This window comes from Octodon degus, unplaced genomic scaffold (assembly GCF_000260255.1).
Source record: "Octodon degus isolate 3935 unplaced genomic scaffold, OctDeg1.0 scaffold00269, whole genome shotgun sequence".
NCBI classification, from domain to species: domain Eukaryota; kingdom Metazoa; phylum Chordata; class Mammalia; order Rodentia; family Octodontidae; genus Octodon; species Octodon degus.
The window spans coordinates 589,431-617,177 of record NW_004524845.1 but is presented as its reverse complement, the minus strand read 5'-3'; the positions used below and the strand labels follow the sequence as shown (position 1 = coordinate 617,177).

General features: G+C 39.8%; 2 pseudogenes; both read right to left on the bottom strand.

Moving 5' to 3' along the window:
* Positions 1–15,871: 15,871 nt before the first annotated feature.
* LOC101579279 lies at positions 15,872–19,654 on the bottom strand (annotated as a pseudogene).
* Positions 19,655–24,256: 4,602 nt separating this feature from the next.
* LOC101573985 lies at positions 24,257–25,577 on the bottom strand (annotated as a pseudogene).
* Positions 25,578–27,747: the final 2,170 nt, after the last annotated feature.

Sequence of the window (27,747 nt, the reverse complement as noted above, 5' to 3'; positions counted from 1 at the left end):
TTTACCTTCTTCTACAATAGCTCAGTGAACTAAAGCACTTGCTTAGGCAGAGTGCAGCGACTGGGGTTCGATCCCCAGCGTGCCATGTCAGCCCCTCCCATAGGACACGCTGAAGTGGCGATTGAGACTGGGTGTGGACGCACACACCTGTAATCCCAGCATTTGGGAGCCTGAAAACAGGTGGATCACTGTGAGTCTGATCTACATAATGAGACCCTGTACACCTTGTACTAAATATATTTTTTTAATTGTTTTGAGTTGGGCTGGGTGTTGTGGCACACACCTGTCATCCCAGCATGCAGGCACCTGAGGCAAGAGGACTACCATCAGTTTGAGGCCAGCCTGGGCTATATAGTGAGAACTTGTCTCAAATTTAAAAATCTATTTTGATTTAAAACATGCTTGCCAACACCAAATACACTTCTCAAAGTCTGCCCCACTTTCCATCACATTGCTACAGGTTAAAGGGGAATGGGGACATGGGGTTAAAGAAGTTCCAGGGAACTGGATGAGGGAGGTCTCCTTGGAAAATATCACTTGATTTTGAGGTACTGAGAACCTCAGTTCAGTGTTCAAAGTCCATAGCTTACCTTTGAGGAACATCCCAACTTTTCAAAAGTCTTTGGGTAAGTGGGATCAGGGAATAAGAAGTGTTGATTAGTCTGTTTACTTAACTAAAAAAACTAAACATTTTTTTAGGCCCGGTAATTGGTTCCCTTGCCAGTGCAAGCAGCAAACAGGACTCACTGTGTTTGGACATGCCCTTCCATTCAGGCCACAGTTGTACATCCATCAATCTCTTTATCACATTTAATATCTATGCAGATGCTGTGTGGCTGGCTACATGTTTACATTACTTGTTTCCTAAAGGAAAAGACTCAGAGAGGCAAGGATGTATCTGCCTGACACTTCTTTAACTGGGACTTTTCCCATAAACCCAGGTTATTGTTTTAGTTTCTTTCATAAACACTGTAATAACCAGAGAGAGAAACTTCTTATGAAATCCATTTTTCATCTTCTGATGGCCTCAAATTTGCACTTAATTCTGGAAATACAGCCCTGAATTGGGTTGGTGGCAGTTTCCTGGGAATATAGGGTGTTTTAGTAGGTTTTATTTTCTTTTTCAACCATAGCTTCCCTAATCAGACACAACAGCAAAACAGCAGAAGCTGGTGCTGACCTCATCCCCTCCTAAAGCCTCTCTACAAAGGTTCTTAGTAGTCAGTGAATTATCTTAAAAACAAGACAAAGGGTAAGTGAAAGCACACATGATCCAGATTAGAGCATCTTTCAACAATCAAGTCACTTGAAATATACCAACTGAGCTAATGTAATCAGAACACTATATTTCATTTTAAATTTCCTAATTTCCAAACTCTAAATTTGTACCTTAAATTCTGTAATTGTATGCAAAAGAAATAAAAGCAAAGTCAATAAAATATTACCTATGCTCAATTTTGCTTTTAGTACATAAAATATTCAGATATTCAAAATTCAACTCAAAAATAAACATTCTAATGCCTAATTGTTTCATATCATGTGAAAACATATTTTCCAGTTACCAGTTTAGTCTCATCATAAGCACATTAAGACATATAGCACTTATATACTTTTATTATTATACAAAAATTTATATCATCACTCCAGCTTCTTTTAGTACTGTCTTAACCACAGACACAGTCTCATAACTGTTTCAAGAACTCCAACAGAGCCAGGCATAGTGGTACACTCCTGTAATCCTAGCACTTGGGAGGCTAAGGCAGAAGGAACACCAAAGTTCAAGGCCAACCTGAGATACATAGTGAGTTCAAGGCCAGCCAGAACTATACAGGAAGACCTTGTCTCAGGCAAAAAAAAAAAAAAAAAAAAAAAAAAAAAAAAACCTCTTGCAGATAGCAGTTGAACTTTACAATTCAGGGTTGCAAACCTTTGATAATTGCAGGCTAGAGTGGTGTATTTACATATACAGATTAAGAAATAAATAATTAAACAATCCACGTAATGTAGCCATAATTACGTTATTTAGACAAATGCTGGGTAGCAATAGTCTTCTTCCTCAAACATGAAGCATTTTCTTTATGACATGCCATTCTAAATCTTGATTTGGAATAACTAATAAAAATGATTATAAATCACTTTGCAAAAATAAAACTGCTAAGCATGAGCTGAATAAGTACCATTAATTAGAGCTGTTAAGCAGTTGAAGCAGAAAAAAAAATGTTGCCTCAGCATTGCTAAAATGAGGCCAAAAACTACTGCTGGCGAAATAAAAATAATACAAAGGAGAATGTCGTGGTGGTGAAGACTCAGTTGTTTCAAGGACTGTTATGTCTCTTTTGATGTTGTATTTTTATATCAGAAGCTTAAAGCTCATAAGCATGCGGTGTGTTTGGACACAAGCCAACTTCTCTCAAATTGTGATTCTACTGCCCTTATCCTAAGAGATTTGTTTGCCCATATCAGAATCAGTCATGATTAAAGTCCTGTGATTTTTAACTTTTGATATGAGCATAGAATAGCCAAAGACTATAAGGACATAACAAAGCATATAATGTGTACAGAAGGTACACACACAACTACACACAGAGTGAAAAATACCATAGTAATGAAATTTTGTCAGGGCTACAGATCAAAAAAAGTCCTTGTTTATCTCATCATCAGACTGTAGTCAGTGTCAGGAATTCCTCATAAGATTCACCAGAACCTCTGATCAATGCCTGGAGAGGGCAGTGTGGGGAAACTCAGCTCACTTCCCACCACAACAGCTCCTTGGCAGCTGTCTGTGGAACTCAACACCACAAAGCTGGCCTGTCGAGACAGTGTTTCATCGTCCACATGTCCCACATTGGGCTTTTATGGATAGCAGAAAAGGAATATAATAAAGAAAGGCAGACTGGAGCTTGCTTATGAAATTAGTGTGTGAAAAGCCAGCAAGATCATGTATATTCTTGTAAATTCTATATTCACTGCACTATAAAGAATCATGACATGCGAAGTTTGTGTATAAGTTTATCACCAAGAAGTCCAAATAAATATTTCCAATATCTGTAAGCCTAAATGGACTTGAAAAAACCCACACAGACATTTATTCAACTCCTGCACTTAGAGTGTCCCTAGTTAATGAGATATTTCTGATAGATTCAGGCAGTAAATATAGAAGAAATAGTTCCACATCATGGAGGGTGGCAGCTACGAGCTACCTTTAGAACACCTTAGATATTAGACCAGTGGTGTTTACTCTTTATTTTCTTTAATACTTAAGCAACGCTTTCAGCATTCCAAACTGGAGACACTTTCATTCATATCCACTCAACAGAAAGTAACACTATTCCCAGATGGAAAAAATTATATGAAATCCAACAAAATCTTCTCCATGTACAGAACTCACTCTAACATGAGGATAATTGTAAGGGTCTGTGGGAGTCATGTATGTTGATCACTTTCAAACTTTTCAACCACAGACTGACTGTAGACACACACACAAATAACAGTAGTAGTAATGATGAAAACAAATGCCACAAAACAGTGCTTCCTTTACTTTATGGAGGTCATGCTGGTAGTTTCTGATTACGTTTTTCAAGTACCCATTATGACTCACTAAATGGATTTTGTGACCCACTATGTGGGTTACAATCCACTTTGAAAATTTAGACCCTGCTGCACCCACTGGCAACTTATAAGAATAGACAATTTATGGATGAAATTCATACATTTTTTAAAATTGTACACAAAATTACCTCACATTGCCAATCTTTTTTATAAGATGGATAAAATAATAAATGATTATTTACAACCATTTCTTTTATTATCATAGTTTTTTTCAACTTTCTTTATTCTATATATCAATGTGACCTTTATCCTCCTGATTTTGTCACTAATATGTCTTAGTATTTTTAATTTTTCTTAGAGTATTAGTATATTACTTACTATTCTCTTTCTAGTTTTCTTTCAACCAAGTCAACTACACATTTTCAATTATTTTCCTATCCTATGAGTCCCAATCACTGATCAACTAACTCAGAACTCTCAGTTGGTGGATAGTGCTCTACAGACCAGCTGATTCTATGAAATCCCTTGCTGAGCCCCCTTCCTTGAGCTTTTCTCCTCCCACCTCTCAATCTCATCATGGATTTGGCCCATAGATCCTTACACAGTGTATGTGGCTCAGCACATTTTGTTTCCCCCAACTCTCATCTTGCCTGCAGGTGGCATTCCCACATTCTGCCTGTGAGCGTCCTCACTCCCAGCATGCCTCCTAGGCTTGCTTCTCAGCACAGAGCCACATGTCTCCATCCATGCACGTTTTCAGGCTTCATGGTGGCAAGCCTTTGAAGAATGACAGGCCTAAGAGGATCCCAAAGATAGACGGGTTGGTACTAAGTCCACAGGGACAAAGACCTCTCCATGTGGCTGTCGCTAGCTCCTGAGTAGATACTAACTGAACCTGTTAAGAGTTCTTCTCTCCCAAAGGAAGATCCCAGGCATGCCCTATCCCAAGTCCACACTTGTGTTGGATTGTGGCACATGTGAACCACCTTGGAAGAATGGATGGCACTGTTTCACCCACTTGGCTGCTGTCTCATCCTACACTGGTGTCCACTGATATCCATATCACAGGCCACCCCTCTGCTTAGGTCCCTCCAGCCTACCAGTAGTGGCCCCAAGAGGGGCATGATTTGGAGGGTCAAGGAGCTGCTTTGGGCAAGTAGGAAGAAATACTACCAAGTATCTCTGTCTCTTCACTGGCAACTGATCAATAAGGGATGTTGGTGCTGGCTTTCCCCTTAAATGTCTGGTGGAGATAATGGTGAATGTTCCAACTGAACAAAAGGAGAAAGCCAAAACAGACTGACTGCCTGCTGTCTAGCAACCTTTGCCCATGTCATCTCAGTCTTCATCTTCATTTTGCTGATGAAACTAAAGCTCAGGAATGAAGAAGACCAGCCCATGGTCATTCTTTATAGGTGGAAGAACTGTGTTCAAAACAAGATCTGCCTTTTTACCCCTCCCTGGCACTTCTAGAAAGTACATATCCTTTTCCCCTAAAGGACATTGTTCTTAGGATAAAATAATTTATGCTGCTTATTTAATGAATGAGTCAGTGAGGAGTCAATTACTGACTAGAGATAAGGTGGAGAGAAGGGAGAAAAGGAAGATGAAATGGGCATAGATAGATTCTCAAAGAACATGTGAAGCAGAGGAGAGAGCATCTAGCATGGAGGAGGAAGATGTAGGTTATAAGCATGCAAAGGACAATGATTACATTACAGGGAGAAAATGAAGAATGCATCAGTGGTCACTGTAGACTAGAGAAACACCCCAGTCTAGCCACCACCCAGTCTACCCAGACCAGCCAGGACTCGAGAGAGTGGCTCAGCAAGCCGTAAAATCCATCTTTTAGTGTAGCTCATTTGCTGCTAGAGGAAGATGTTTCTGATTAGAAACGACCCCTGGTCAACTTGATAACCATGTACATTTCTTAAACTAGTCTCTATTTAGCAGATTTGTGAAAAGTTAACATGTCTTGGTCTATTTAGATTTACATTAATATTACAATTACATATACACAATTTTTGTACTCATTCCTATATCAAAGACAAAATATTCAAGGGGTGACCAAAATTTAAGGTTAAGATATAATACTTTGATTAATTAACCTGATTATAAACTTATATAAGCACAATCCATTAAAAGAATTATTAAAATCACAGTCCCTATTTCAAATAATTTTTATAAAGCATGCCAAGACTAAAAAACAGGAATTGCCTGCAATTTAAACATACTCTCAGGGGCCTGCCCATTAGCTCAGGTGTTTAAATGCCTGCTGAAACAAAGTAGTCAGACTCAGGATGCTGTGGTTCGATCCCCTCATCCTCAAGCCAAACCAGACCTGCCCTGAAGGCAACCTGAGTGGCCCTAAATAAATAAATACACTCTCATCTTCAGGTGAAAAGCTTCAGTTCATTTTTACATTGTCCTGTTCTTAATAACAACATTCTCCTCTGTTTCATCCTTGCAATCAAAAGTTCCACTAGAGCCTCCCCTCTGGCCAAATGTTCCATACAATTCTGCTAGCTCTTTGCTCTTCATTTTAAACATATATCTGGCCAGAGGCTCTCATATGCCACCTTCCTAATAATAGATCGCATTGAAATTTTTCTTTATTCACCTAGGCAATATCTCTAAACAAAGCAAAATGCAGACCAAATTTCTACCAAAGCACCACATGTTACCTGGGTCGAGCAGCCAGTGCAGTGCTTCTCAATTGAAGCCTCCTTAACTTCATCTTCACTGGCAACATTTTCATCAGTACTCTGATTTTCCAGGCTCAGAGTCTCCAGTATAGTTTACAGCATAAAGGGGCTGTCTCTTTGACCAGGCTCTCAAAACATTTCCAACTTGATTCCAAAGGTTCTTAAGTCACATGGCCAGGCAACATCACAGTAATAGCCCCACTCCTAGTACCAATTTTGTCATGGTTTGGGGTTTTTGCAAGGTGAACCATACAACTCAGGATACATACAATTCAGGACACAATTCAAGATACACATGTTTTATAAGATTATTTTATAATTAATCATCCAAACATTCATACCAAAAGTATAGGAAACCTGTCCACACACCATAGACTAAACAATCCAGCTAAAGGCCTGAATCCTTCTATAGTATCCTGCATGAGTTCAGTTGAAGACCTAGATTTTATAAAATGCCTCTCACAAGTCCAATTGGAAACTTAGAGTTTACGACAGTGTCGCATGCAAGCCTACTTTAGAGTCTGTGTTGGGAAGGCCCAAAGGTCAGTGGTGTAAGCTAGATAGTATTTGCCAGTAGGATGAAGGGTCTGTGCTAACAGGCTGAGGGATCTGACCTGGAGCCAGGAAGCAATGTTCAAGGCAAGAACCAGAGCTCCCCTGAAAAGTACCACAGCTGTCCTCAGCAACAGTGAGGTCCCAAGCTCCTTTAATGAGGAGAAAAGCTGAGTTCCCATCAAGAAAGCCAATGCAACAAGATTCTCCAGGAGACTGAGCTGTATACCATGTTCCTCTCCAGAGCTAGGAAGCATTGCTCACAATGAGGACCAGAGCTCCCCAAAATGAACCACACCCATCCTCAGATCAATGAGGTCCTGAACTCCTCCTGCAATGAGAACAACCAAGTTTACCAGGAAAGCCAGCATGGCAAGGTCCTCCAGCAGAATAGCCTAAGAGAACCAGCAGCTTCCAACAGCTTCTCCAAACAGCTTCCTCAACAGCTTGCCCAGTTCTACCTCTTATGCTGTTCATAACAATCCTCATGTAGGCCTCCCACACCTAGCATTATACTAGTTCAGTTCAGTTGGGTGTAACAAGTTGGTCACCAGTTAGTCTGTGTTAAATTTAACACCCAAAAAATGCTAGTCATGCCTTTTAAGATTTAGCATATTTTACTTGAATCCTTTATATATTTTCAAACAATTCCTAATTTTTTATAGATTCAACTTAAGTATGATAAAGAGGCCCTCTTTCTAGTCCACATATCTACAGCTGACTAAACCCAAACAATCTTGGTTTAGAGCTCCATTTACTTGTTCTTCCTAACCCTAAAGAAAGTGTGCATGCCACTATGTGTATGTGTAATGTGTGCATAGTGTATATATGTATATGCGTGTGTGTGTGTGTGTGTCTATGTCTATCTATCTGTCTGCCTATCTGCCTGTCTGAGGGGAAAAAAAGAAAGATATGATACAGGTAATATTTAACCATAAAAATGCTAGTATCCAGGATTGGATTTGCCTATAGTTCTAAAGGATTCATTGAAAAATGGAAGAGGCAGGCAGCAAGCCAGGCTACCGACAGACCCAGTACTGTCCAGTAGGACTTCCTGCAATGCTAGAAATGCTGCAGATACCATCTGTGTGCCTATTTCAGTATTTGTTATGTGGCTAGTCTGACTAAAGGACTGAAATTTTAATTTCAATTGAATTACCTTAAATGCAAATAAATATAAATAGCCACACATAGCAGTGGCTACTGTTTTGGACAGCATGTTTCCTCATCCTCTCACAGTGACAAAAGAAATAGAATCACCTGAGAACAATTAATGGCATGAGCTCTCAAGCAGCAAAATATTTCCTTTGCACCACTCCTGATCATACCTTAATTTTTCAACCTCACCCCTAGATTTTTAGTCTTAGGAGACAGAAAGAAAGTGTGTAAAGTTGCTATAAGTGGATGGGAGCATGGAACCAAGGGATCCTCCTGGAGTGCTCAGCCTGGAGACAGGGTGAGAGAGAATCAGGTCACAGCCACCAGCCACTCCCATGAACATGTGCGTGGGAAGCTGGTGGGGGAAGACAGAGGATTTCATTTTTTAAATCACCTTTTCTGCTTGTTGTACCAAACGGTGGCCCTTTACAGCATTTTGTGGATTAGATTTACCTACCAGTTAGGTAACACACTTAGCTGAGCTTTCATTTCCCTTCTGCTGACTACAAAGGCGTTCTGTCTTCACAGGCCCTGTCCTCTGCTGTGCATGAGAGAATCCGGGTGCTTACATATCGCTAGTTCTGGCCTCAGCTCCCAAAGCATGGGCATACAGACCACCCCCACGGATGTGAAGGACATGTTTCCCTGGCCACAACTCATTGCCTGAGTCTTGTTCTTCCCAAACCTGGCTGCTACCTCTCCCTCCCTTTCCAGATACTGTGTTTCCCTGGGCGACATACACAAATACCAAAACTTCACTTTTACACGCCAAGGGTTTTCGTGGGCCAACATTTATTCTCATAACAATACCCAATGCTAACAACATATTCTTTGTTGAGCCATAAAACACAAGGGATACTGAATCATTAAACTGGTTTATGAACATATACTGTCAGCAATGATGTGTATTTATAAGTACATATATTAATATATAATAAGAATTTACACTAGATTGATAGGAAATTAAGTTAAGCCAGATGGCTGATTGGACTTAGGGTTCCATTTGAGGAATCAAAAAATAATGCCATCATTGAAAGTAGGCCAGGAAACCTCTGGCCCACTTGTGTTGTCAAAGTGCTGGGTGGAAAGAAGCCATTAGTGACCAGGGAATCTGACCCAAAGCCATCAGCAGGATTGACAAAACCAGTTCCAAGCTAAGCTTTGAAAGGGAAAATGAAAACACAGCTCCCTGTATCCCATCCAACGTGTGACTGTTGCTCAACATTTGTTGGACAAGTAAGTGCAGAGAAACAGTAGGAATTTCCTCCATACCAAAGGATGCTTATAAAATTTCAGGTTCACATCCATAGCAGTTTACAGAAATACTAATTTTTATTCCTTTGGTTTTAAACAAAAAATAACAACAACAAAAGCTGTCTTCATGGCATCTTCTTAGGAACTAATCATGAGAACACCCAAGAGAGAATCAATCCATGGTGCAACCCCCTGCTTTAGTGCTTCCTTCCATGTCATCATCAATGCTATGAGGCTGTTTCTCCAGGCGACCTCATGGACTTAACTCCTAGAAATTTGCAGCCTTATTGTCTTTTTTAGCCTAGACTTGTTCTATGGGGTCCCAGAAGAACGTGATATAAGCCAAAGGAATTAACTTTAGCCAAAGAGATACTGATGCAACCACAAAGAAAGCTTTGCAAGAATCAGAGCTGTTTCTAAAACTGAGGTGCTGCCTCACACCTGGAAAGTCCACATCTCTGTTTGAGGAGAAGGCAGAAAAAGGAAGAACATCAGCTGGGGGCAGGCGGGGTGACCTCAAGTCTTTCCAGTCCTAAAATTCTGTGATTTCATGAGTCAACCCCAACATCCACATTGGCAGCCTTGCCAGAACATAGAAAATCTCCTCCCTAGAGCATGTCCTGCCCCTGCCGAGGATTTCTCAGAGGCCTTGTACATTGGTTCCAGGGGTGAATCAATGAATACCTGTAGCTGATAAAAGTTTCCTATCTGCTTGGTGACCAAGGAAGAAGAAATGAAACTTCCATCAACTACAGGTACTCATTTTTTGGGATTTCTTCCCAGTAGGGAATACAAAGTATTTTTTAAAACTTTAGAACTTGTTTATTTGTGGAGAAGAAGAGATTTCTGAAGGGTGAAAATGACCCAAGTTGCACATGAGACCCAAGCAAGGTCCAAGGGAAGAGATACAATAGAGTCAGTCATAAGCACAAGAGATGGGGAAATACTGGAAATTCTGAGGGAGGGTAGCTGATTAACACAAATGAGGCACCAAATAGAAGAAAATGAGCCCAGCAGACTACAAGACCTGTCAACATGGTTCCAAATGCAATTGGGTGGGTATCATTCAAGGGTATGGAGAAAGCAAGTGGCCTAATGGTATTATTCCCAAGGTGGGCAGGGGTCAGCAGCAGTTCTGGACCACAAGGACACCTACAGTGGTGATGAAAACTGGCAGTATTGGACATACATTTTCCTGTGGGCAAGGTAGAGGAATCAAGCGTAAGTGAGAAGGAAAGAATTAGCTGTAAATGTCATGCTTTTTTTTTTTTTTTTTTTTTTTTTTTTTTTTTTATGTAAGGGTCTACATGGTGTTCTGGGTGTCACTACTAGATCGGACTCATAGTGATCCGCCTGTTTACAGCCTCCAAAGTGCTGGGATTACAGGCACAGACCAAGGCACCCAGTCTCAATTGCTGTCTCTGTGTGCCTCGGGGGCAGGGCCCGCACAGCAGGCCCCAGATTGAAACCTGCCCCTGCACCTGCTTGCAGGTGCTTTAATCCACTGAGCAATTTGGCCAGCCCTCAGCTCCATGTTTGGAGGCCAAGAAACTTACCAAAATATGGATTGCATGAGGTGGTACAGGCCAGGACAATGGTGAGGTGCAGCTTTGGAGGGGAAACAGCACCATGTATCATGCCAGTTACAAATCTAATTTAAATACAGAAGTCTAGAAATCACCGAGGCACCAAAGTTGAGAATAGAAACTACAAAGTCAATAGCAATTTTATTTCTTCCCAGTAGATGCTGTGTTGTGCTCAGAACAACATATTTTAAAATGGTCTCACTAGAAAATCCAAGAAAAGGGAGACACTGGGAGCAGAAAATCAAAATTTTGACTACACTGAAAAAAAAGCAGCATTGGGGACCTGCCCATTATTTCAGTTGTTTAAGTGCCTGCTTAAACAAAGCAGTCAGGCTCAAAATTCTGTGGTTTAATCCCCAGATCTTCATGCCTTACCAGACCTGACTTTAAGGCATCCTGAGCAGGCCATAAAAAAAAAAAATCCTTCTGAACTTTTGGGCCAGGTAGATGGCTCAGTAGAATAAGCACTTTCCTGGCAAGTGCAAGGGCCTGAGTTCAATTCCAGATCCTGCAAAAAAAAAAAAAAAAAAAAAAGCAGCATCTTATGTTCCCGGCCAGATTACCCTTTGTTGCTCTGGCAAAAACAAAAAACTACCCTCACAGACAGACGTTGAGATATGGGCTGGGGCACCCAGAAGACTAGCCTGGACCACTCACATCTGCCAGAGGCTGTGCCCAGAGCTTCTCTATCCTGAGCTATTGCTTCCAGGGCTCCTGGGAGGTATAAGCTGACCCGATGGGCTCAAGCCAGGGTTTTACTGTGAACACAAGTGACCTGAGTCTTCAGGCATGGGGAAAGGCAGGTGTGGGTAGTAAGCTGTGAAAATGATTAATAAAAGTTAGAAATACACACTCACATGTGGCAGTTTGGATTGATGATCTAGATTAATCACTATTGCCCCTACAAGTAGATGAACACTCATAGTCAAATAAAGACAGTTCAATGACTGAGTCATTGATTTCTCAACTATACCCCAACAAATCACCAGCTTCTTTCTTGTTTGCAAAATAGAAAATCCAGTTTTTCTGGCAAGGACAGGTGGGTCATTGTGACAAAGGTGGAAGTATAGTCAGTCCAGAAGAGAAGTGGTGTTTGGATAATCTGTGAACCCTGAGATTAGCTTGTATGAGAACTTTGCTCAGTGACTGTACAGAGATCCTCACAGATAATATCAACTAAGTGAGGTTTAACAATGCAAGGATTTCTTAAACAGAGATGAAAGGGCTTGCTCTGCTTTGGGTCACAACCTTCTTTTCCCCCTGAGCACAGTTGTTTCCATAGACCCCACCTAGTGTGCTACAAGAAGTTAGCACTGAGCATGACCATCATCTGACGTGACCATCACCTGGGAAAGAACTCAACCTGAAAACTAACTTAATATGAAAGAAAATTGATTAATGAGGCAGTCACAAAAGATTCTGTGTTAATATTTTAATAGAGCTGATAACAGTGGCTTCCACAGAGTTCGCTTATTGACCTATCTGACTTCATTTTATTCAATATGGAGGATAAACATTCTCTCAATTAATCAATTTAATCACCTGCTTTGTCATTCCCAGGACACACGAACAAAATGCATGTACTCAGTCCTTTGGAGTCCAGATGTGACAGTGTTATATAAAAGTGAATATGGCAAACACGTCTGTGCAGCATTCTTATGTTCATCAGGATCTTTTTATTAGGAGCTACTACCAACAAGAACAGCAAAACAAATCCTTAGGGTGTTTATTTCTCCATGTATCAGGAGTCACCTTCATCCACATAGGCTAGGGACTATTTCATGAGAGTGCTTGACAAGCAACACTATTGTATCAGCCTTTCACCCAAGGGCCTGTGAGTAGAATGAACAAGGAAATGGGAGAATCTCCCCTGCATTTACACCAACCTCACATGCAACTCCATGATTTGTCTCTACTTCTTTTTTCTAAATAATTAGCTCTAGGCAGCCCAGAGCCCTCCGGATCCTCATTCCAGCCAGCACCCAGGCCTAGTGTGTGAGAGGAACTTCCTCCATCAGACAGACCTGGTGTGGAACCTTGTAGTAGAACCCCCTACAGAGAGGCTAGAGGCCAGACCCACCCAACTGATCCAGGCAAGAACATCTTGCCAGAGTGGCACAATGGGTCCATTTCCAAGAGCTGTGGCAGGAAAAAGTGGAGCACAGCCAAGCTAACTGAGTCACACCCATCTGGATGAGTTTGAACTTAGTAGATACAGACATGGTGCTAAGGTAATAATTGCACCAAAGCTCTACACCAAAGGTCATAAGACAGTGCTATACAAAATAACAAAGACAAGAAACAAAATGCATTTTCAGGTGCCAAGCCCACTCAGAAAAAATGCAGGAGACAATAGCATAGAAAAAATTGGAAATCACACACCTGAAATCTCTAAAATAATAGCATCTGAAGTAAAGAAACAACTGCAGAAAGGTACAGAGGAAATCAGATCAGAAATAATGTCTGACGGCCAGGGAGATGGCTCAGTAGAATAAGTGCTTCCCTGGCAAGCGCAAGGACCTGAGTTCAATCCCCAGTTCTGAAAAAAATAATAATAATAATGTCTGAAGTAAAAATGAAATGATAACTATAATGAAAGAAGAACTAAGTGCTTCTAAAGAAGACACTGATAAAAAAATAGAGGAAAATAGAAAATGATAGAATACTTGGATGAGCAATATGAGAAAGAAATAGAATGCATGAAGCAGATTCAAAGTGATATACAGGAAGTAAAAACTTCAATCACAAACTGGCAAAACCATTTGAATGAAAGTGAAAATAGACTATCAGACCTTGAAGACACCATTGCAGCTTGTGAAAAGGTAAGAAAAGATCTCTTAAAAACAAGGATGCAGGAAAAAATAATTCAACATCCGCAAGACAATGCAAAGATGAATAACATTAGAATAATAGGCATCAATGAGAAAGAAGGAGTCAATAAAATGATATAAAAAGAATTTGGGCAGAAGTAATAGCCAAAAACTTCTCAAATATGGGAAAACAATCTGATACTCAGGTAACCAAAGCATATAGAGCTCCAAATAACATCAACCCAATTAAAACCACACCCAGACATGTAATAATCAAGATCCCAGAAATTCAGCACAGGAACAGTATACTAAAAGCCACTAGAGAAAAGAAACAGATCACATTTAAAGGAAAATCCAGAACAACAGATTTCTTTGCGCAAACCATCAAGTCAGGTAGAGCATGAAGCAAAGTACTTCAAGTCTTACAAGAAAACAAATTCTAGCACAAACTGCTATACCCTACAAAACTCTCTTTCAAATTTAATGGAGAAGTGAAATACTTCCATGACAAAGAACACCTAAAGAATTTCATGACGACAAAGCCAACCCTACATAGACTACGAAAAGATATTCTAGAGAGGGATTGAAATGACCACAACTCCATGAATAAGAATGGAAAGAACCCACCAAATAGGGCAAACAATTAAACACAGGAGAAAAAGAGGTGTACAACAGCAGTTTTTCAATTATTCTTTGTATACAGCAGCAAAATATTTCCATCAGCATACTCTACAAACTCCTGCACCCTTTGGGTCATGATTCTTTCCAAGTCTACAGGGTGGATATCAAGGAAATAGCAGCAGCTCAGTTCCACAAGTGACAGCTGGCCACCAGTAAGCGTCATGGACACTGTCCACATCCATCACATACTAGAACTTTGTGTGATATCCTATTTCCAAACTGTTAGAAGTGCTGGTCATATATTTGCCATTCCAGTATTTTTGTTATATTTTATTCTTAGTAATTCTTTACCATCATGAAAACTTTCTTAGTTGATATTTTTATATATGTTAACCTAATCAGATATTGTATGAGTACTCTGAACTGAACACAGACTCATGCATATTATACACTGTATTCTGGCCTCTTAATTGGACTCAATTTAATTTTAATTTTTGAATATTATATTGAAATATTTAATTTAATTTTCAATTAATTAACTTTAATTAATTTTCTGAATATTGTTTAATTTTAATTTTGTTTTATGATTTATACTGTTTCTTTGACTTACAATCTACTTATAAGATATGGTATATTTTCTCCTAGTATTAGAAACTTTAAAAAGTGTATTTCCATTTTCCATTGACTTTATATTAGTTCTTCCTTGTCTTTCACACACACACACACACACACACACACACACACATATGAAAAAAATATGTATATAACCTGACATAAGATTGATACTGTTTTGTGGAAATCTTCAATGACCTTTTAAATAGGTCTATCTAATATAATTACATTTTCCATAGTTTTGCATAACTACCATTTTGAGAGCTCTTTATTTTTTATTGAGGACCATACAGCAACTTCTCTTGCCTTCTGGATTATGTTCTTTGTTATTTCATATATGCTACGTCTGGAGGTATTAAGATATTTTGAGTTTGTATAATTGGAAAATATTTTACTTTTAGTTTTTAAAGGTATGTTTGCTAAGTATAAAATTCAATGAGAACAGATTTTTTTTTTCAGTCCTTTGAATAAATAAGTCTTGTTTCTTACTTGCTGTTTTGTTTTTTCTAATGTGGAATAAGATGGTATTTAATTTTGTTCTTCCATAGTTAATTTTTTTTATGTATATGATTTAATGATTTTTTTTTCTTTACAATTAGTTTTGGACAATTTCATTTTTGTGTATCTTGGTATCATTTTATTCATATTTCTTATGCAAAAGGTTCATTTTCTTGGAAATGTGGTGCTATAATTTTAACTAAATTTAGAAATTTTAAATCTTTCAATATTTATTGCCTACCCCCTTCTACTTTGAGAATTCTAATTATATAAATATAAGTTTCTTGATTTTGGCACAGAATGAACTATTATATGACTGATCTGTAAACTCTTTTTCATTTTTTTTTTAAAGAGACAAATGTTTATTTGGTAAGAAGGAGTAAAAAGAAATTCTTAATTCCTCTTCTCACTTTTGTTGGCTGAACTTAATTGCAGTGAGATGGATGACTACACACAAGAATCCCTTCACAGACTTGATCTTTTTGCAAAAATGTAGATGCCTGAGTTACACGAGTTGGATTATTTTCTAGACAGAAGTGCCAACCATTGTGATTTCCACCGTGTCAGTGCATGGTACAGTCTCCTTCTTGTCTTCTGGCTTCATGGAAGGAAACAGAAGCACTTCCTTGATGTTTTTGGAGTCTTTGAGGAACATGGTAATGCAATCAATGCCCATGCCCCAGCAGGCCATTGGGGACAGCCCATACTCCAGGGCTGTGCAGAAGTTCTCATTGATGAACATGGCCCTGTCATCACTGGCAGGGTTGGCCTTGGCCTGTTCTTCAAACAGCTGCCGTCACCTCATGGGATCGTTCAGCTTAGTGTAAGTGTAGCATGTCTCCTTCTTCATGATGAAGAGCTCAGGGAGCTCAGTCAGACCCTCTTTAGAGCGATGCCATTTAGCTAACAGGCTCATGATCTGTGGGTGAGCACAGATGAACATAGGATTGATGCCTGTCACTTCCAGGAACTCCCTGACAAGCTTATCAAGGAGCCTGGCTGTGGTCCCAGGTGGAGGGCATTCAACAGCTTTTGCTACACAGATATCATCAAGAATTTTGAGAGTTTCTTCTGTTTCAGAGAGGTTAGTTTCAGGCAGTTTCATTCCTGGGGCTTTCTCCAGCTCTTCCACCATGCTGATTCTCTAGAAGGGTGGGGTGAAGTCAATCTCCTAGGTATGGCCCTGGGGACCATCTGGGTGATAGGTGATCTTGTGGCTGCCTGTAATGCTCTTCATTCCTGAAATCAACTTCTCTGTGATTTCCATGACATCCTGATGGTCTGCATAGGCCATGTAGAACTCATAGGTGGTGAACTCAAGATTGTGAGTCAAATCAATTCCTTCATTCTGTACCTGGCATCCAATTTCATAAACCCAATCAATGTCTCCAACCACCAACATCTTATAGTAGAGTTATGCAGCAATCCTCATGTACAAGTTAATGTCCAGCTCAGCGTAGTAAGTGATGATGAAAGGCTTGGCCACTACTCTCCCTGGGATGATATTCATTATGGGAGTTTCAATCTCTAGGAATCTCAGTTCATCCAAGGAACTTCTTATATATATGATGATCTTAGAGCAGATGATAAATTTTTGCCTCATGAAGTCATTCGGCATCAGGTCCAAGTACCTCTGTCAATACTGTGTTTCCTTTGTCTTTGAGGCCAAAATGCAAGTGAGGTAACATGTGCAGGCAGAAGGACAACAGTGTGATCTTGCAGAGGATGATGCTCAGCTTACCCTTCTTAGTTTTCCCAGGATCCCTCTGAACTCTAATTATGTCTCCCTAATGCAATTTGTCATTGATGTGAATAAATTCTTCCTCTGATTTATAATTTCTGGAATTGGCCATGACTTGCAACTTGACTCCCTCTCCTCAGAGGTCATAGAAGATGAGCATCTCCCCAGAAGCTCTTTTAGCATGGATTCTACCTGCCACCTTTCAGATGGTGTCAGTCAGGTGATTACCAGGCTTCAAGTGACTGTATTCGTGTATTCACTGATGAAGTGGGTGAGTGAGATGTCTACGTGGAACTTGTGTGGATATGGATCCTCGCCAATGACCTTTGGCTGGTGCACAGCTTGACTATGGATCTTGTAGTATTGATTTGGGTTCAGGCTCGCTTCCTCAGCACCCACACCATTGCCAGTAGTGTGATTGATGGCAGCCACAGTAGCTTGGCTTAGCTATTTCTCACTGAGGTCTTTCTGCTTGGCCTTCTTCTCTGCCACTTTCTTCTCAGCTGAATTTCAGGCATCTTTTTAACTCATTCTTGCTAAGTTTCAGCTCACCATCCACTTTCACCTTGGCCCCCTGCACCATTGCAATCTCACCAATAACCCAATGAAAGACAATTTTTATGGTTATACTCATTTAAGTTTGTAAATAATTTTTACAATGTGCAATGTAATATTAATCTCCTGTTATGTATTCATTCCAGAAATATTTTTCTGAAATTCACTCTGACTACTTCTAAGAAAAAAAATAATAATAATTAGCTCTGCTTTAACATATTATGGTAGCAGGCAAACTTTTGTCTCTCTGTCTGTGTGTCTCTGTCTGTGGTCTGTCTCTCTCAACATGCATTTCCAAGGAAAAAAATGAGAAAGCCACCCAGCTATGCATTAAGGATCCTCTGTAGATGAGTGGGCTTGAGAAGCTCTGTGAGTCACCAAGAAAATGCTCAAGTACAGAATTTCCCAGCCAACAGCTTCAGGTACAGGACAATAAGGCAAGAAAAATGCTGGGCACCAAAGCACTAACACTAAGTTTTCAATATGCACCTGAGCTGTACTCAGACTGGCTGGGTCAGGCTTGAAGGCTGCCCGACCAAAGGAGCAAGACTGGAGATGAGAAAAGAAAGTTGAAAATCTTATGGTTTCTTTAATTCTGTATGCAGCACTAGGAAAGAAGTACTGGAGGTGGATGTGGAAAACCAAACCAGAACCACACCCAAAGTGCTGAACATCTCCGCGAAACCCAAAACACGTCTTTCTTTAAGGACAGTAGCTGGCCTGGAACTCAAGAACTCAAGGATGATGAGCGCTGTGTTCACCTTTGATGCCAGGAAGGTGGGACAGAATGTAAACACTGTGAGGTGTGATTGCTCATAAATGAGGTCTTCTTACAGAAGCAGTGATCAAATGATAGTTACCAGGGGAAGGGGCTGGGACTGAGGTGTGTGGGTAGACAGACAAATTCTGGCCAAAGGACAAGAACTATCAGGTAGGAGTTCAAGAACTCTACCACACAGCATGATCATAGTTAATAATTATGTATGGATTTTTTCTACCTCAAAATGAGAAGTGTGGGTGCATGATGATGCATATGGTAATAAACTTAATTTAGTCATTCAATAGTGTATACATACTTCAAAACATATTGTACAAGTGTATATAGTGTTGTCATTAAAGAAAAGATAAATAAATTAGAGATAAATAACTACAATGGGACTTGGGGTAATATCTGAGACATAATAAAGAGCACTTCTACTACTCCATAATGACTTATAGGTGCACTGGACTCAGTGAGAGATCACAGCACCTGTGGTCCCCAGGAGGCCCTGGTCCTGGGGCAGGCTGTCTCGCTATCAGCAGGAGGCCTGACCAGATCATCCACAGGAACTCAGAGGAGATGAAGCTTGCTGGCCTTCTGAGATGTACCTACAAGTCACAACTGATCTCTCACATTAACTTTTATGTGTGTAAAAGCTCTTATATAAAAATATAAAATAATATTTACAATGGGAGCTCTTTCATCTGTATTTTCAATACACCTTTCAGGGAAGAGAATTCATGTCTGTCTCACTCTTCCCCATACTCCTTGGCACGGGTTCTGGCCTGAGGAGCACGGTGAGGGCAGCAGGCTGGCAGGCAGCCTACAGGACACTACACAGTGACATGGTGGGGATGCTGGGAAGGGAGAGTGAGGGTTTTGGTGGCTGCCAAGAGGGCAGAGTTTGGAAAGAAGGAATTCTTTCCTTGGAAGTTTGAGCAGGAGGAAGGCCACTTCTAAAACTTTGAGCAATGAGAATGCCGAGTGAGCTCTCTGGTCAGGGACGGCTCCGAGAACTAGAGAGATGATGGTGTGGACAGTGCCCCACACCACATGGTCTCTACTGGCCGAGTGGCTCTGATGCTGTCCTCATTTCAGGAGGAAGCCTAAGGCCTTTGCATCCTGGTGTCTGTGACTGTAATGTAAGAACCATGGCTTCTCTCACTCACCTTGTTCTGAGAAAGCCCACATCAGCCATACAGGGAGGTCACTTGGAGAAGGCCTGGGACTCTGCCTGCAGACTCAGCAACCATGGCAGGGCTGTGTGTGAGCCATCTTAGAAGTGGACAAGGGACAGAGTATCACTGTGCTGGCTAAGTGACAGCCAAATGAAACAGTCATAAGCAAATAAGTGATTATTGTTTGAACCACTGAGTTTCTAAATAGATACCAAATACACAGTAGAGCTTTAGCTTTACAGAGTCCGTTTGAAAGTAAAATCCAAGCAGGACCTGGAGAAGATGTTTCAATGTTTAAATCCCCTATGCCACTGATCAAAAGTGCCTAAAACTCCCCCTGTGCTTGGGGACAGAAGATAATAAAGGTTTAGTGTTATCACTCATTTCTAAATTATAATGAGAATGCTCCAAACTGCTGTAAATACCGCCCTAGTAAAATGGAAGTTCACCAAATACACACAGTAACCATCTATTTTTTTGGCATTTAGACTCCTGCATCCCCACCATTCCCTGACGCTGGGGCTCTGTCTCGCAGGTACAGTATCCCACACTGTAGACACACTTACAGGTCCTCATCTTATAGGGATTACAAGGGCAGCGACCATGACTTCAGATTGCACAGGCCAGTCAATACTAGCTGTTGGGAAAGGAAGTGCTATTCAAAACCTTCAGTTGGCAATGAAGTTGGTAATGCTACAAGGACGAGACCTGCTAATTTTCTCTTCTTGCCATCCATGTCAATGTCTAGTTGCAAGAGATTTAAGTCACCAAGGTCCTACTACAGAATGAAAGGCTTTGGAGGAAATCTGTGTGACTCCTCTAGCCATCACCCACACCAACTCCCTACCCTTGCCACAGAACACATAGGGAAAAGCCTAAGTATGGAAGGTAGTGTCCACCCAGCTGAGGCTGCTTCCAATAAAACCACCAGGAGCTTCAGGCACAGGATGCTGCTTCTATTATGGAAATAGACAGGATTTGGACAAATTTAGAAATAATTCTGCTTCTTCTTTTGAGCCAAGACTCACCATCAGCTGACACACATTTCAGAGTCCATGTGGCATGTATTGGAGAGCAGTGGGTTAATAATAGATTGCATTTCTACAGTGCTTTTCATCCCAAAGGGTCCCAAACAAGGAAAACAAGCTAAATCTTTTCTCATTGTTTAAAGGATGAACTCTAGTGAATTTCAAAGCAGTTCTAAACACTAGAACTAATTGCAAAGAAATTCACTTTTTTAAAGTGTCAGTATATAATTATTATTTTTTGAAAACTTAAATAGTATTCGCATAGCTCCTGAGAGCTCACAAAGAAATCTCACCCTCACACTTCAGAGAGGCTATCATCTCTTTCCAACAAAGACAACAGTTGCAGTGCCAAAAGACTTGGAGACATTATGGGTGACAAGATAAAAATAATAATAATAATTAGCAAGTGCACTGGAAGCTCCATCTGGAGCGTCTGATAACACAGTAGGAGATGGATACAGATGGGGAAAGGTGGGTGGCACAGGGTAGAGCTCGTCCTGATCTCATGGGCTTAGGACTCAGCTACTCTCAGATTAGCATAGGTTTTGGCTCCTTTTACTCCCTGCTGTCCAAGCTGAACAAGATGGGCCCTAGTCAGCATGTTGCTCCGTGTCCCAGAGCTCTGCACTGTTACCCATCACAGTGTTATTTTGTCTGGCACTGTGACAAAATCAGTAATACATTTAACTGTGTTTAATAATCCTATTTTAATACAGCTTCTCATTTTCTACAGTATACATTCTTATCTTTAACTCAAGCAATTTGCATGTACTTCCCTACAATAAGTGCAGGCACAATGCTTTTCTAATCTTTTCTCTTTGACTGGCAGCTAATTAGGACCTGGAGATGTGGGCACTGTCTCACAAATCCAACCACAGTGTTGACACCGGCTCTGAGGATATTTGTTAGGTCAAACAGGTTGAGTTTCCCCCTCTCAGGATGAGTGTTTTCTTGATCTTGGAGCTCTACTGAACAAGGAGGACCTCTGCTGTTAGAAAAGAACTGATGTCTTTGGAGGGACAGGGACAGCACACTTCTGAGGTAAATGCAAAAGAGGGGCTACAGGGATTCTTAAAGAGGAAACAGGAATTCTTCTTTATCAATTTGGGGTTTTTTTTTTCTACAGATATGGCAACTTAGCATGAGATGGACAGACACACCCCACCTGCCACTTCTCCAAAGTAATCTTATGAGCATAAGGCAGAACAGGAAGATGTATGAAAGATGAAATTAGCTAATTTGGAAAGAGACTACATCAGTTGTAATGTGACTCTAAATAATGTCATTTTTCCCCTCTATAGTCATATTGTTTTTTATGTATTTAGTACAGGGTCTACAGGATCTCATGACACAAATCAGACTCTTAGTGATCCTCCTGTTTTCATTCTCCTAAATGCTAGGATTACAGGCATGCGCCACCCCACCCATTACAGGCTCAATTGCTGTCTCCACACTCCCTGGGGGGGGGCAGGCCGGGAGCCAGCACAGCATGAGGATCAAACCCGGTCCCTGCGTCTACCTAAGCAGGTGCTTTAAGAGAATCAAACTTTGAGATCTGAACATACACCATTACTTGAGCTTCAGCATAGAGACTGCATTCTCCACTCAGGGGAGAGCCATGAGGGAAGATTGTTCCCTACAAAGTCCCAGGAAGGGAAAGATGAATCTACCCTAATCTTTCCCAAAGAGGCAAAAATCCCCAAACAGTCACAGAGGACCTAATATTTGCATAGATTTACATTAGGCTCAGTGAAGGGTACAGAGTTTAAGAGAGGGGGTTGCCTACATGAAGCTGCAAAAAACAAGACCTGTATTCATTAGAATGAAATAATTATACAGTGAAAGAGGGGCTTTCAGTATGATGTTCCTTAGAGCTAAAATCACCCTGAAATAGTAACTGCTATTCATTCATATAATGAGAGGCCCAGTAAAACTAAAGAGGTCAGAGAGTCTAAAGAAGATACTCTTGAAGAAAAGTCCATAAGTCAGAAGAACCACTCCAAGATGGAGTAGGAATTACTCTAATAGAGTCACTGACATGGAGCAGATTCTCATTTCAGAGATGAGATCCTTAAGGACTGACTCTTCTGTGAAGGTGGCACAAATAGTTCTTATCATATATGAGCTTTTCCACCAGTGTGGAGGACTAAAGTATGTGGAAGTGGAAGAGAAATGAAGTTTGAAATTATAGAGTCGAAGGCTCTTATGCAGTGTATTCTTCTAGCCATCACATGAGTAAAACAATAAGCACAGGAGAAAATTCTCTCATATCAACATACTTATTTATTTATTTATTTATTTATTTATTTATTTTGCAGTACTGGGGATTGAACTCAGGACCTTGTGCTGGCCAAGCAGGTGCTTATTCTACTGTGTTATCCCCCCGGCCCAAATCCTATATTTTTTAGTTTTATTTGTATTGTAATCATGTGAAGCAGAATTTATCTTAAGCCCCGTGTTTGATATTTATTTATTTACTTATTTATTTTTGTAAGTTTTATTTCATAATTTAATCAATCATTTTGGATGAGCAACATAGTTCAGTTTTACACTGCTTGCACTTTATTTTACACAGACATTTATTTTGCACATACTACAGTTTGAGGGGACACTCTTCTGAATATAGCTTTCAGTCTGGACCAAACAGTTTGTCATAGCAATAAATAATTATGTATTTAAGAAAAAAAATTTATGTTTGATTTTCTGTACTAGACACTTAGGAAGTGATACATTACACATTATTGTTCAATTTACCAAAATAGGTTTTATAAATTTTTACGTTCCTGATAAAATAGTAAAACATTGTTATATTCATGTTGCTCAGCTATTTACAACCTTAACTGTTTTGTTAGTGGTATAAAGAGATATGATTAGGTGGAGTGATAAAAAGTTTTACATTATTAATAAGGTTTTTTAATTGAAAATCAATCATCACCAAGTTTAGAACATGTGTTATGAAAATAAGGAGTTTACTTCTCAAAGGAAACCCTGGTGCTTTAAGAGTAAAATTAGAAAATTATTAGGCATCTTAGTTAAAAGTCAAGTAGTCAAAAGCCTAAGAAATAAAACCAATTCTGATCTGCTCAGTATCTGAAAGTTAGACACATGCCAATACTGTAATGTTGAAAGCAAATAGAAAATATGTGTTAGCAAACACCTAGGTTACAGGACTACCCTAGTTCTAATCTTTCCTTTTGACTAGAAAAAAATCTGGAGTTAATGGAAATGTATCTAAATGAAAGTATTATTTAAATTCTACAGTTATAAGAAATAACTGTATTTTCTAAATTGAAGCCATCAAAGTAAGGTTCTATCTAGGTGCTTATTTTTCTAAGCCCTGCTGCACTTTTAGCCTATGTGATAGCAAATATCAATATGATTTGCTGGCAAAAACCTAGGATAATTGATATCTTGACCTGTTACAAAACTAATTTGCTGAATTCTGTTTTAGGCACTTGTCAGGGACCAACATTCAAATGCAAAGATTCTGAACAATAAAGTTTAATAGTCATCTAAAGTGAAATGTATGTAGAAAATACAGAAATGTTCACTCAGAATATTAACTTGATAAAATCTGTACTTTTCAAACATTTAATATTTTACATGTTTTACAGAGAAGAAATTTAAATCATACTTATATCTGCTACTGATTTGATCATTTCACAAAGGTGATAAAAATACAGAAATAAAACAGTTCTCTGAAACTAAATGAAAACATCACATTGGAAATCTTCATTAGCTTTCCACTTTAATGGCTGAAGAGACCACATAGACTTGTGTGATGTCATCATATTCATATGTTCTCTTCAGGAACGTGTTTGTCAGTCTCAAGCCAGAGATACTCTGCAGCCCCTGCACTGAAGACAACAGAGTGAGGGCAAGGCCAAGGGAGGGCTGGGGTGCATCTTTCCCAGCTGTCTTCCTGAAATCCCACACCAGTGCATAGAGCTGGTGTCACAAATCTCCAGCACTAGATCCATGGTCCTCTCACTGCAGTTCGTTATTTTACAAGTAATATGGAAAGGTTCTTCAAGGTTTACAGTGTCTGGGATTGCCTCCAAAGACAACCTAACATCTCCATAACCTGAAGCCATTCTTTGAAGTTGGCTAGTTTGTAACCTTCCCCTTTCACCTAGGTTTGTTTTCCATACTGTATCCAATTTTCCTATTACTGTTACTCCCTTAAGGATGCCTGCTTTTTCTGCAAACTCCTTCTTCAGTTTTAGGCAATATAAGTACTAGCATGTGTCCATCAGCTGCAGATATGCTCTGGACCCAAATGTAGAAACACATTCTCCAGCCTGGTTGACTGAATTTTATTCTGTTACACTGTACATTATAGATGGCTCATATCACACTTTCCCCATAAACATGGGTAAGGTTGTGCTATTCTGAATCTGTGCTTCAAGAAATACTTCATCAGTCTCTGCATTACAAAATGTAGTTTTCATATCCAATGGTTTGAGAACCTGAAATTTGAAGAATTTTCTAAAGTACATCTTTTCTCCACCCTGAGTTATATAACTCATGGCACATATCAAGATGTGTGTTCCAATTTCTTTTACTTCATGGTGTGTGACATCATCAGTGCAGCAATCAGGTTTAAGTTCAGCCACTGCAGGATTGGACGCTGAAAGATTTCAATGCTGAGATCTTGTCTGAAGATCAGCTTTTACCAGTATACCTTTTATAACTGGATTATTGTCATTATGAACGCTGATATAACTAGAAAAGGTCTAGCCCAAATATATATTCCCAAAATTTTGTGGTAAAGTCAACATTTCTCCCAACATTAAAATTTCTGCACCATTTACTGTTGAAGGATCATCTCTCATTAGTTGGTTAAAAAGATCTCCAGGTAAATCTTTCTCTTCACATGTTACTGGAATATTGGTGAATAAAGTAGGCTTAGTCAGCCACATCACTTTCAGCTCCAGCAGATGCTCCCATTTGGGGGGATTCACTTCCATCTTGATGGGCACTTCAGACATTTATTTATTTATTTATTTATTTATTTATTTATTTATTTGGTTCAGGCTCTCACTACACAGCTCGAACTCATAGTGAGTGTGCAGTACTAGGGATTGCACCCAGGTCCTTGAGCTTGCCAGGCAGGTGCTTAGACCAAAGAACTATCTCCTCAGCCTCATTGCAAGGCACAGATCTCTAACAATAGCATGACAAATGCATGTAGTCTGAGGTATCCCAACTTGCCAGAGCACTTCTTTTTTTAAATTTTTTTATTCATTATAATGAGGAAAAAAGATAAAATAGCAATGAAACAGTTTCAAGACAGGTTAGTAGAACAGTTTCAATAATTAATACATTGCATATTGTTGTCTTCATAGTAGTTATTCAGAGAGCAAGATGGAGACATGATATCTTTTCTAAACACTATTAGTACAAACCTTTCTTCTCTTGAACTAAGAGAAAGTAGCTGTATATCTATCCTAACTATTTTGTATATACATATATATTTTCCCTACAAAACAGTCCTTTATTTATATCCCCCTTTTTTATTTTGTTTTGTCAGAGATGGGTTTTCCATTGCTGTTAGAGAAGCTGTATTTGGAGAAGTCTTTAAAGGATCTTTTCATACTTGATTCCAATCTAAATACTCTAGATACTTGAATTCAGCAAAATATCCCAGTTTAGTCCAAGAGCCCTTAATAGTAGTGAATTACCAGCACAACTGGCAACTGTCTGAAGTAGTTGACTTAAGCCTTTTACAGCTCAGCATATTAATATAGCTTTACTTTTTATACATCATGGTTGCATATTTCTGCTGGATGGTTAAGACCAAGTTAAAGCAGGACCTATATAACTAAAAATGTAACTTTTGCTGTCTGATAAAGTCAGTCAAATCCCCTCAAGATTTACCCTAGAACCATGTAAAGCACCTTGTGGATCTTTTGTCAGTGTCAGCCATCTGGATGAGTCACAGCCATTGCTCAACCAATTTGCTCTCTGTGAAAGCCTGAGAGAATTTTTTCTCTCTAGGTGACTCTCCTTAGGCAAACTATGCATTGTCAATCACTTTCCTCTGTGGCCCCATAATCTCATTGACCAGAAAATTTGGGACTCTGTTTAGTTATGTGATGTCATAGCAGAGGTTCTTTTATGTCCTGAGTCCTCACTGACATTGAAGGGCTAGGGCCAAAGCAAAATCCAATAATATGCTGCATACAAGAAACAGAGCACTTCTTATTGTGTCTGATTGTGTCTTATTGTGTTTTGTCCATGGGGGCCTGCCCTTTAGCTCAGTTGTTTAAGTGACTGCTTAAACAAAGCAATCAGGATGCTGTGGTTCAATCCTCAAGCCTTACCAGACCTGCCCTGAAGGCATCCTCCTAATGTTCAGGTAAAATTTCATATAAAATTGTGACCAACATAGCAAAGTAAAGAAGCAATGTTCCTATTATGTAATTCCTACCAATATTTATCAGTAAACCAAAGTATATGTTGTAAATTAATTATACAAATAGCAGTGTTAAACACACTTGAATTTTCTCGGATTAACTAGTACTTCTAGTTTCAAGGGTACATAAAGTCACCTTTGCATGATAATGTAGAAATACTACAAACATCTTACATCTGGTATACAAAGAAATACAACAGAGGTTTTCCAAAATTTGACAACAATCCTAAAACTCTGGATGACACTAATGTGAAACTATTTTTAATATAGAAAACAAAGTTTGACCCCTCATGCCAAAGGAAGTACCAATTATCTATCTTTAGAAAATTTCTTATAGTATAAAGATACAGCTAAAAGAGACCCAGAGCACAGGCCTGACTGAGGCCACAGGATCCTGAACAGACCCAGAGAACAGGCCTGGAAAGTGGGTGAGACGACTCAGGGCTCACTGGATCCTGAATAGACCCAGAGCCTAGGCCCTGAGAGTGAGTGAGACCACCCAGGACCCTCTGGATCCTGAACAGACCCAGAGCCCAGGCCCTGTGAGTGAGTGAGACCACCCAGGGCCTGTGGATCTTCATTTGACCCAGAGTGCAGGCCCAGAGAGGACCCCTTCAGCAGAATTCCCTGCAAAGAGGCTAGAGGCAAGACCCACCCAGCTGATTCAGGAGCAGAACATCTTGCCAGAGAGACACAAAGGGTTCAACTCTAACGGCTGCAGC